Genomic DNA, 10,131 nt, shown 5'->3' on the forward strand with positions numbered 1-10,131 from the left:
GTTTCTGTTCCAAAGTAAATGTTTCTCAAAATGTGGGACGTGGGTCTGGGAAACAAATTCACTTTAGGGCCACAAATCTGACACTCTTGGAATTCACTATAATTTCAGACTTAAAATGCAGACAACCTGGCAGTGCAGAAAGAGCTAGGAACATCTGTCTGACCCAAGGATTCTGATGAGACACCAGAAATTCTAGAATACATTTGACAGTAGTGAGAGTCCATTCGTTCACTTCCAATTTCATCCCTGGAAATTCAGGGACAGATCATTCTGTTAAGTGCTGTGAAGGATGTAATGCTGGGTTTAGGTAAGTGTGGTATTTAAATGAATCCTGAGATTTAAAGCACAACTGCCCTTAATTCGTAGTTCCTTCACCGCTAGCTTGTGAATAGAGCACATTGCTCCAACCTGAGCATCGGTTGCTTTTTTTTTTTATTTTTAAGTAGGTGGTTATGCCGACCTCATAAAGTGGTTATGAGGTTTATTTAAGCCACCCAGTGGATAGAACTAAGTGTCTTTTGAATATAATGGCAGTTGTTATTTACTCAGTTGGCTATTTGCTTTACAACCGATAACATCTCAGAACGTCATTAGTTTCAGATGAGAAACTGGACACTTACCGAGGTTCCTTCTGTCGCCCCCACCTACAGGTGGCAGAGCTGGACTTTACCCAGTCTTTCTGGCTACAGAGCTCGGGCTCTCACTGCAGACTCACCTGCCCGCGCTTTCTGGCAGCTCTCAGTCACCATTCTAAACGAGCGTTCCCCTTCTGCCACCCGCACAGGCTTTTCTCCGGTACGGGTGCAGGTGGGGCCGGCCAGCATCGAGTACCTGCTACTGACCGGGCTGAGCCCCACCGATGCCCCAGAAGTCCGAAGGGCCGGGGTACCACCCCAAAGGTCTGGGCGGGCTGAAGCATTCAGGATCCCGCCTGACGGATTCCCGGGGTTTCCCGTTTCCTCCTCTCCAGCCACAAGCTCCACCCCGTTTCACGATGCTCCCCAGGCCGCCCAGATTTCCCATCACCCGGGGCTCTAACTTGAGGTGCGAATCCTCGGCGCTGGCGCACAAGAGGACGTCTGTATGGTGCTCTCCAGGTGACGAAAGAGGTGCGGAAGCAGGGAGGCGGGACTGACTAGAGCTGTACATGCGCAGGTAGAGCCCAGAAGACCCGTTCCCAGGGTACTGCGCGGTGGGCCAGTTCCATGCAAGACTACATTTCCCATGAAACTCCTACTCCTTTTCGCGATTTGGCAATGTTTCCACTTTTTTAGATGGTTGGAAGATGCTGTCCTTGACGTTTATCTTCTTCTCGTATTGTCTCAGAATCCCCAAACGTTAGGGGTTAAACTTGAAGTTTACCGCCAATACAATGCGTGGTCCTTGATCAAACCAAGATTGAATAAACAACTGCTGTCAAAGATATTGGGGACAATTGGGGAATCTTGAATATGCCCTGGGTTACTAGTAGGTGTAAAAATAATATTGAAATGGCAGAGGAAAAGTGCTGGTTTTATAAAAGCATGCATAGAAAATAAGATCGAAATTATATCTCCGTAAATTTATTTCACAAATTTTCAGGAAAATCAATTAGGCAAAGCAAATATGGCAAAATTATAAGTATTTTACATAGGGGAAATAGGTGAAGATAAACGCAGATTGTATCGTTTTCTAAATGCTTGAAAACTTTGCAAAGTGAAAAAAACGGGGTAGACAAATGTGGGTACTACCTTCATCAGTGTAGCTTTTAATTCAAAGCTGCCATGAGAGTTGAAGGTTCATAGAGATATAAGGAATCAGGCTGTGAAATAAGAATAAAATAACTTAAAATGGAGCACAGCAGATACTAAGTGAAAAAGATTTTCTCTCCACCAAACTCTAGCTAGGCTCCTCTAAGCCTGATTCTCAACTAGGCCTATCAACTTTGGCCTGTAAAGATTTGAACAAAACACACTAATAGTTCAAGGTCTCATCCCTAAGATGATGTTAAGCCCCTTTAAAGTGCCTGCCTGAAAAATATCAAGGCAGCCAAAGCCTTTGTAGGCCACAGCCAACAGCTAAAGTTAGGGCCCCTGTCTCCCAGTCTCTGAGAGAGGGTAGGAGCTTAATTTCAATAAGTACCAGTTAGCAAACCCAGATAGATTTCACATGGACCGATCCCCTCTTGCTGTTTTTTGTAATTTTCACTTACCCTGCTCTACTGAGCCCTAGCTCACCCCTATTTCTTCATTCTCCCTTTTAAACTCCCAGTCACCTCTGTACAAATTAAAGTTGAGTTCAGTTCATGCTGGAACTGTTGCAATTATATATTATCAATTAAAATCTGTTCTTCCCGCTTTAATTTGTGTCCATTTTGGTTTATCTTTGACATACAAAAGAACTATCTATAAGCAGCAGGGCTTATCTAAGGAGAAGAAAAGCAAATAACCGTTTTAAAATTACGTAAGTAACAGATGAAAATATGCACAACCCAATATAAGGAAATAGTTACCATGCAAATCACTCACATCCTAGAGATGATCCTAATGAAACCCAGTGTGAGCATCTTGTCTTATTACCAAATTAGGGGCCATATGATTGTAATATTGTAGGAACTTCTTTTGATTAAATTACATATAACGAGCATTCTTTTGCTAAATATTTTATAGCATCTATTATTTCTTATTTCAATGACAGATTTTTTTTTTTCTTAATTGAATTCTACACACTGGGAGAAGAAAATGAATAAAGCCATCAGAAACTTAGTGCAATCTATGAGAACACAGCATAAAGCTTTGCTCCTGACATTAAAGACAACTCAAATAAATGACAGTTTTCTACATGAAAACATTAAAGATTTCTTGCCAAAATACAGATTTGAATCTCAAAATATTTTGTCATCTTGTTTTCTCCGACATATTTTTTACTTTTTAACCAAAAGGAACTAAACAATGTCATTAGGACAAATATAAGCAACAATTGAAGTATTGAAAAACACAGCAGTGTCGCTCACACATTAATACATATGCTGTTGCTAAACCACTAAACAATTTTGCTGCAATAATACAAGTTCAGGAAGAAGAGAAAGTAAGAAGGTAAAATGTGTCTGAGCTGGCATTCAGAGCAGTTGACCAAAGAACCTTCAATCACCTTGTTAGGAAAACCAGACAAGGTACTGGGACAAAGCAAGTCTATACCCACAGCTCTCACATAAAACAAATAACTTTCAAGATTTAAACATTTCTAAGAAATTACTAGTTCTTCAATAAAACATAGGTTTTTATAAATATAAATGTATATCTATAAACCCTCAGCTCCTTTCCTAGAAATGCTTGCCCCCACCAAAAGCACTTACATCTTACATCAGTGCATGACACCTGGTATCATAATTTAGCTCTCAGCCCCACAACAGACTTCTTATAGGCATCATGGAGTCTTGGCTTGTATACATTCAACCCAACTCTTGGCCAAGGACCCATTCTGAATTCAAAACAGACCTCTGCCACTCCTTTCTCCCTCATAACACACACACACACACACACACACACACACACACACACACGAGCTTCTTTTTCTTAAATACTTTGTCCCATGAATTCCAGTTTCTTCTTTAGTTCAGCAAGTCCACTACCCAACTTGAGCTCCAACTCTTTGTGCAAATTAGAAAAATATCTGCAAAGCAAAGAGCCAGGAAATTGAGGATCTAAAGGTGTGCATCTCTCTTCTCTCAAGTATCACTGCCCTGAAATGCCATATTTACAATGCCTGAAATCAGTGGCCTCCTATTATTTTAAATTTTATAGTACTTGTTTTTGGTAATGGCCAGACTGGTACAACTTATTCTCCGTTGTCAGAGCTGAAATCTCAGGTATTAACTGCATTTTTAAAAACTATGATAAAATATACATAACATAAATTTTACCATTTTAACTATTTTTAAATGTACAGTTCAGTGGCATTAAGTACATTTATTCATACTACTGTGCAATCATCACCCCTACCCATCTCTAGAACTGTTTCAATATCCAAAACTGAAACTCCACGCATTTAACAATGACGCTCCATTTCCCTCACCTCTAGTCCCTGACAGCTACTGTTCTTTCTGTCCCTATGAATCTGACTAGGTACCTCATGTAAGTAGAATCATAGTTTTCTTCTGTGTCAAGCTTATTTCAAATCATGTCTTCAAAGTTCATCCATATTGTAGCATGTGTTCGAATTGCCTTCCTTTTTAAGGTTGAATAGTATTCCATTGTATATATATATACTATATTTTGTTTATCCATTCATCTATCAATGGGCACTTGGGTTAATTCCACATTTTGTCTATAGTGAATAATGCTGCTATGAACATGGGTGTACAAATATCTGTTTAAGTCTCTGATTTGTGGCTATATCAAATGATAATTCTATGTTTAATTTTCAGAGGAACCACCATACTGTTATCTTCAGGGGCTACACCATTTTATATTCCCATCAGCAATACACAAAGGTTCCAAGTTCTTCACAGTGTCAGTAACACTTGTTTTGTGTGTTTTTGATAATAGACATCTGAATGGGTATAAAGTAATATCTATTTGTGGCTTTGATTTGTGTTTTCCTAATAACTAGTGATGTTGAGCATCTTCTCTTGTGCTCATTGGTTATTTGTATATGTTCTTTGGAGAAATGTCTATTCAAGTCCTTCGACAAGTTGTTAGTTTTCCTGTTTTTGAGTTTTGGGAGTTCTGTAAATACTGCATATTAATCCTTTATCAGATATGTGATCTGCAAACATTTTCTTCCATTCTCTGGGTTGCTTTCACTCCATAGATGGTGTCTTTTGATGCACAAAAATTCTAAGGTTTCATAAAATCCAACTTGTCTATTTTTCTTGCCTATGTTTTTATGTCATATCCAATAAATAATTGCTAAAAGACATGTTATAAATTTCCCCTTATAAATCTAAGAGGTTTATAATTTTAACTCTTACATTTTGATCTTTGATTCATTTTGAGTTAATTTTTGTCTGTTAGGGAAAAAGGTGTTAGAAAAGGATCCAACTTCATTTTTTTACATATGGATATCCAGTTTTCTCAGCATCATTTCTTTTTTTATTTTAAAATTAATTTAAAATTTAAAAAGTTATTATTTTTTAAATATAATAACTTCTTTGGTAAAATTATACTGATTTATAAAAATTAGGGCAACAAACAAGAAAATAAAAAGAAAGCAAAAATTATTCTGATTCACAAACATCTACAAATCACAATTATTTTTACATTAGGTGAATACTAATAACAGATGTATATTAATACTTATGTAGAAAGAAACCTAGATAAATGAAATCCCCAGCATCATTTCCTGAAAAGACTGTCATTTCCCTCATTAAATAGTCTTGATACTTTTATTGAAAGTCATTAAACCATATATGAGGGTTTATTTCTGGGCTCTCTATTCCATTCCGTCAGCCTATATGTCTTTATGCCAGTACCACAGTGTTCGATTACTGTAGCATTGTAGTAAATTTTGAAATCAGAAAGTATGACTCTTCCAACTTTATTCTTCCTTTTCACGAGTGTTTTGGCCATTCATAGTCCCATGGGATCCCACATGAATTTTAGGGTAGAGTTCTCAGTTTCTGCAACAAGAAATAAATAGGTCTACAGCCATGCTACCCTGAACAAGCCCGATCCCATCTGATTTCAGAAGCTAAGCAGGGTTGGGCCTGGTTAGTACTTGGATGGGAGACCACCTAGGAAGACCAGGTGCTATAGGCATAAAAAATACAAAAATATGGGATTGTAAGCTGACAAGGTCCTTGCAGTCTGTGAGGTCAACCAAGGGTTGCCTCACCTGAAAAAAAGAAAAAGTTAAAAAGTCATTGGGTTTGTGATAGGGACTGCATTGAATCTGTAGATCTCTTTGGGTAGTACTGACACCTTAACAATGTTGCATCTTCCAATCTATAAATGGGGGATTTCTTTTTATTTGTTTCTCCTTTAATTTCTTCCAGCCATGTTTCATAGTTTTAAGTGTACGAATCTTTCACTTCTTTTGTTTAAGTTTATTCCTAAGTATTTCATTCATTTGGATGTTATTGTAAATGGAATCATTTGATTTCCTTTTCAGAATGTTCATCGCTAGTGTATAAAAATGCAATTGATATTTGTGTTGATATTGTACTCTGCAACTTCGCTAAAATCTTTTATTACCCCTTTTTTGTGTATGTGGATTCCTTAGGATTTTCTTTATGTAGTACCATGTTACTAGTGAATATAGTTTTACCTCCTCCTTTCCAATTTGGATGCCCTTTATTTCTTTTTCTTGACTAATTGTTCTGCCTAGAATTTACAGTACAGCATTGAACAGCAATGCAAAAGCAGACATCCTTGTCTTGTTCTTGATCTTAGAGGTAAGAGCTTTTAGCCTTTTGGCTATTGAGTATGTTAGCCATAGATTTTTCATATATACTCTTCATAACATAAATGTGGAAGAAGTTCCCTTTTATTCCTAGTATGCTGAATGTTTTTATCATGAAATAGTGTTGAATTTCGTCAAGTGCTTTCTGTGTCAGTTGAGATGATCATGTGGTTTCTTTCCTTTTTCTATTGTGATATCTCACATTGACAGATTTTTTTCATTGAACCACCCTTGCATTCCTGAAATAAATTCTACTTCATCATGGTGTATAAGCCTCTTAATATGCTGTTAGATTTAGTTTGCTAGTATTTTATTGAGCATTTTTGCATCTATATTCATAAGGATGTTGGACTGTAGTTTTCTTTTCTTGAAGTGTCTTTGTCTGGATTTGATATCAGGGTAAGGCTGGCCTCATAAAATGAATTAGGAAGTATTCCATCCTTTTATATTTTTGGAAAAGTTTGTGAAGGATTTGCATTAATTCTTCTTTAAATATTTGGTGGAATTTTCCAGGGAAGCCATATGGTCCTGGACTTTTGTTAGAATTTTTAATTGCTGATTCAATTTTGTTACTTGTTATAGGTCTGGTCATATTTTCTATTTATTCCTGAGTCAGTTTTAATAATTTATGTTTCTAAAAATTTGTCCATTTCATCTAATTTATCTAATGTGTTGATATACATTTGTTCATAGCATTCTCTTATAATCCTTTTTATTTCTGTGAGTTTGGTAGTAAGGTTCTCATAGTCATTGACATCAGTTATTTGCATCTTCTCTTTTTTTCTTAGTCTAACTAAAGTTTGTCTATTTTGTTGATCTTTTCAAAGAAACAACTTTTGATTTCACTGTTTTTCTATTCTCTATTTCATCTATCTCCATTCTAATATTTATTATTCCCTTTCCTCTGGCTAGCATTGGGTTTAGATTGCTCTTTTTTGTCTAGTTCCTTAAAATGTAAAGTTATATGATTGATCTGTGATTTTTTTAAGTAGTCATTTACAACTATAAATTTTCTGCTGAGCACTGCTTTTACTGCATCCAATTAGTTTTGATGTTTTGTTTCTTTCATTCCAAAATATTTTCTACTTTCCCTTCTGATTTGTTCTTTGACCCAGTGGTTATTTAAATGTGTATTGTTTGATTTCCGCTATTTACTTTTCAGAGTCCTTAGAGAGTTACTGTATACATTCTCTTGAGAATAGTTGCATTCAGTAGGAGACACAGGGTGAAATGTGCTTATTACATCTTTAGAACTGGATACTTCTTTTCCTCTTTAGGAGAGTGAAAGAATCTAGAAAATTTTCTGTATTGAGTGGAGGACCGTAAGTAAATAGGCCAAAATCCAAGCAGCAGGAAGGAACCTAGGGATACTCAGTGACGTCATGAAATAGGAAACCATGGTGCTGGAGAAAAGTTAACTGGGAGAGAGAACCCTTTTCTGAAGACACGGGACTACAGCTGAATTTTGAGGATAAAATAAGCGGACATCAAAGTAAAGGAAAAGGGAACTACACGTTCACAGTCATGGGAAAGGTTGAGCTAAGATGTTTGTGGAGAGTTGTTATGGCAGGTACAAAAGCCATAGGAAGGGAGCCACAATCACTCCCTCATTCCCTCAGGGGTGGGTCCTCCACAGTGAGGCTTTTAGGGGACCAGGCTTTTACTTTAAGGTCCAGAACACAAGGAAACTCAGGCAGAAATTTGAACTATAGGATCCTATAGCCCAGGGGCTTTGTCAATCTTGACTATCTCTAATACATTCTCTACCCCATTTCTTCCTTCCCTAAATACCTTCCATGGGAACTCTTAAAACTAGTTCCTTGGTAAACTCAGGGAAGAATCCAAAAGAAACCTGCAGGTTTCTAGTGAGCCTTTCTGGAATCCCTAATGGGCCTCTGAATCTCCAAAATCTGGCACAGATAGATTTCAGGACAAATCGGCTCTGGATCAGTGCTCCTTTAGGTCCTCCTCAGCCTTTCAAGGAGTGTGGCAGCAGCAGGCAATGCTCCACAGATCCATGTCCCTTACATTCCTGGAACCTGCTCCTGTCCTTAAGGATGAGACCATCAGGAACCAAACAACTTCCTTGAAACAGAGACTCCTCAGGAATCTCTGTTCTCAGCCACATAATTTGTGTGGGATAAGATTCAGAAAGGAAAACAGAGAGAACCAAAGAGCAAGAAATTATTAGCATGCCCGTACCAAGTACTGCCTGGTGAAAATGGTTCCCAAATCAAAGTTCACAATCAAGATAAATGAAATAGTGCTCCCTTTGGCAGTACATACACTAAAATTAGAACAATACAGAGATTAGCGTGGCCACTGCACAAAGATGACATGCAAATTCGTGAAGCATTCTTTATTTTTCTATTTGAAAGTTGCTGAGAGTTTAGATCTTAAAACTTCTCATGTCAAGAAAAAGATTTGTAACTATATGTAATACAGGAGCCCCAAGCCTGGAACTTACACCTGGGCTCCAGATAGTCTGAAAAAAACACCAGGAGGATTAGAGGGGGTGAGACACGCCATTGCTCATGAGGCAAGGAAGCTTCAGCAGCAGCCAGAGCTGCAGGAAAAGGCTCCCCACCAGGCAAGCAAGCAATGTTTTTATCACCAAGTGATGGGGGAGAGGGCGGGGCGGCGCTTTCCTCATTTTCTTTCTCAGGTGGATTGGAGCAAGGTGTGCTGCTTAGTTACAGAGCAGATAGCATCCATGAGAACGGCAGACCAACCACCTGCTTGAGCAGAGCAAAGTGATAATGTCCATGGGAACAGCAGAAAACATCCTTGGGACCAGGTACTACCGAGAGCGATTTGTGCACTGCCTTCCTTATGGCTACAGGCCAGGCAGTCATCTGCCTTCTGAGTACGTGGAGGTGCTATGTTCTGAGTTAACTCTACACTATGTATGGTGATACATGTTAACTAGACTTATTGTGGTGTTTCGCAGTATCTACTCCTACCTAAAAACAAAATGCCAAAGTGAGAGGCAATAAGCATTTATTGGAGATCCAAAAGAAAAGCTATTTGGGAAGCACTGATTCAGGCAGAAACCCAAACAGCATTCTGATTAGGAGGTAAAGGCAAGGAGTATTTATAAGAAAGAGAACGGGAATAATTACATGAATAGAAGGAAGAAATTTTATGGATGTTAATAAGCTAAGGAAAGGATTTTTATAGGAACAAATAAACTAACATAATGATGCTAATTCTAAAGAATGTCTTTGATTTTCAACTGGGGAGTCATATCTGCTTTTCTGTTAGCTTTGTAAACAGTTGTTTGGAACATAATGTTGCTTTCAGTCCAGTCCAAACATTATTTTGCCCAGTTTTAACATTCCAAAGGTTTGAAGAGTAAGGCATGCAAGGCAGTTCCTCTGGTATGGCAGCTCTACTCCATTTTGAAGTGGCTACATTTATATAATTTTTCACGATACAAATATTGAAGCTTCATGTTATAAACCTGAAACTAATATGTTATATGTCATTTATAGCTCAATAAAAAAACATATATAAATAAACCAAGGGAGGCAAAAGCAGCTTTGAAAAAAGTTGCAATTGTCACTGCAATGTTTCCTACCTTATATCCCAATTTCCACAATAAAATGCCTTCTAAAGTTGCTTTCATCAGTTGTACCTCAAGCTCAATGTCCTAAAGCGAATTCATGTTCCACACACACTTGCCCCCAAAACCTTCTCCACTCCCGTTTCTTCTGTCAATGACAAATCCCACAGCTGCCCAAACCAGAG

The 10,131-nt window shown here is 37.9% G+C and overlaps 1 protein-coding gene, 1 non-coding gene and 1 pseudogene across 2 annotated transcripts in view; 2 read left to right on the forward strand and 1 right to left on the reverse strand.

Moving 5' to 3' along the window:
* The window catches only part of ZNF782 (zinc finger protein 782), a 39,384-nt gene extending 38,293 nt beyond the window's left edge, over positions 1 to 1,091 (reverse strand). Inside the window, 1 exon segment of the mRNA XM_039880433.1 lies at positions 716 to 1,091. The gene's annotated coding sequence lies outside the window, so the exon portion shown is untranslated.
* A 4,528-nt stretch (positions 1,092 to 5,619) lies between these two features.
* Positions 5,620 to 5,738, forward strand: LOC120616921 (uncharacterized; annotated as a pseudogene).
* Positions 5,739 to 8,644: 2,906 nt separating this feature from the next.
* On the forward strand, positions 8,645 to 8,748 carry LOC120616931 (U6 spliceosomal RNA). Its single transcript, XR_005656735.1, has one exon. It is a non-coding gene; the product is annotated as a U6 spliceosomal RNA (small nuclear RNA).
* The last annotated feature ends 1,383 nt before the right edge of the window (positions 8,749 to 10,131 follow it).

Source organism: Pteropus medius, unplaced genomic scaffold (genome assembly GCF_902729225.1).
Source record: "Pteropus medius unplaced genomic scaffold, Ma_sr-lr_union100, whole genome shotgun sequence".
Taxonomy (NCBI): Eukaryota; Metazoa; Chordata; class Mammalia; order Chiroptera; family Pteropodidae; genus Pteropus; species Pteropus medius.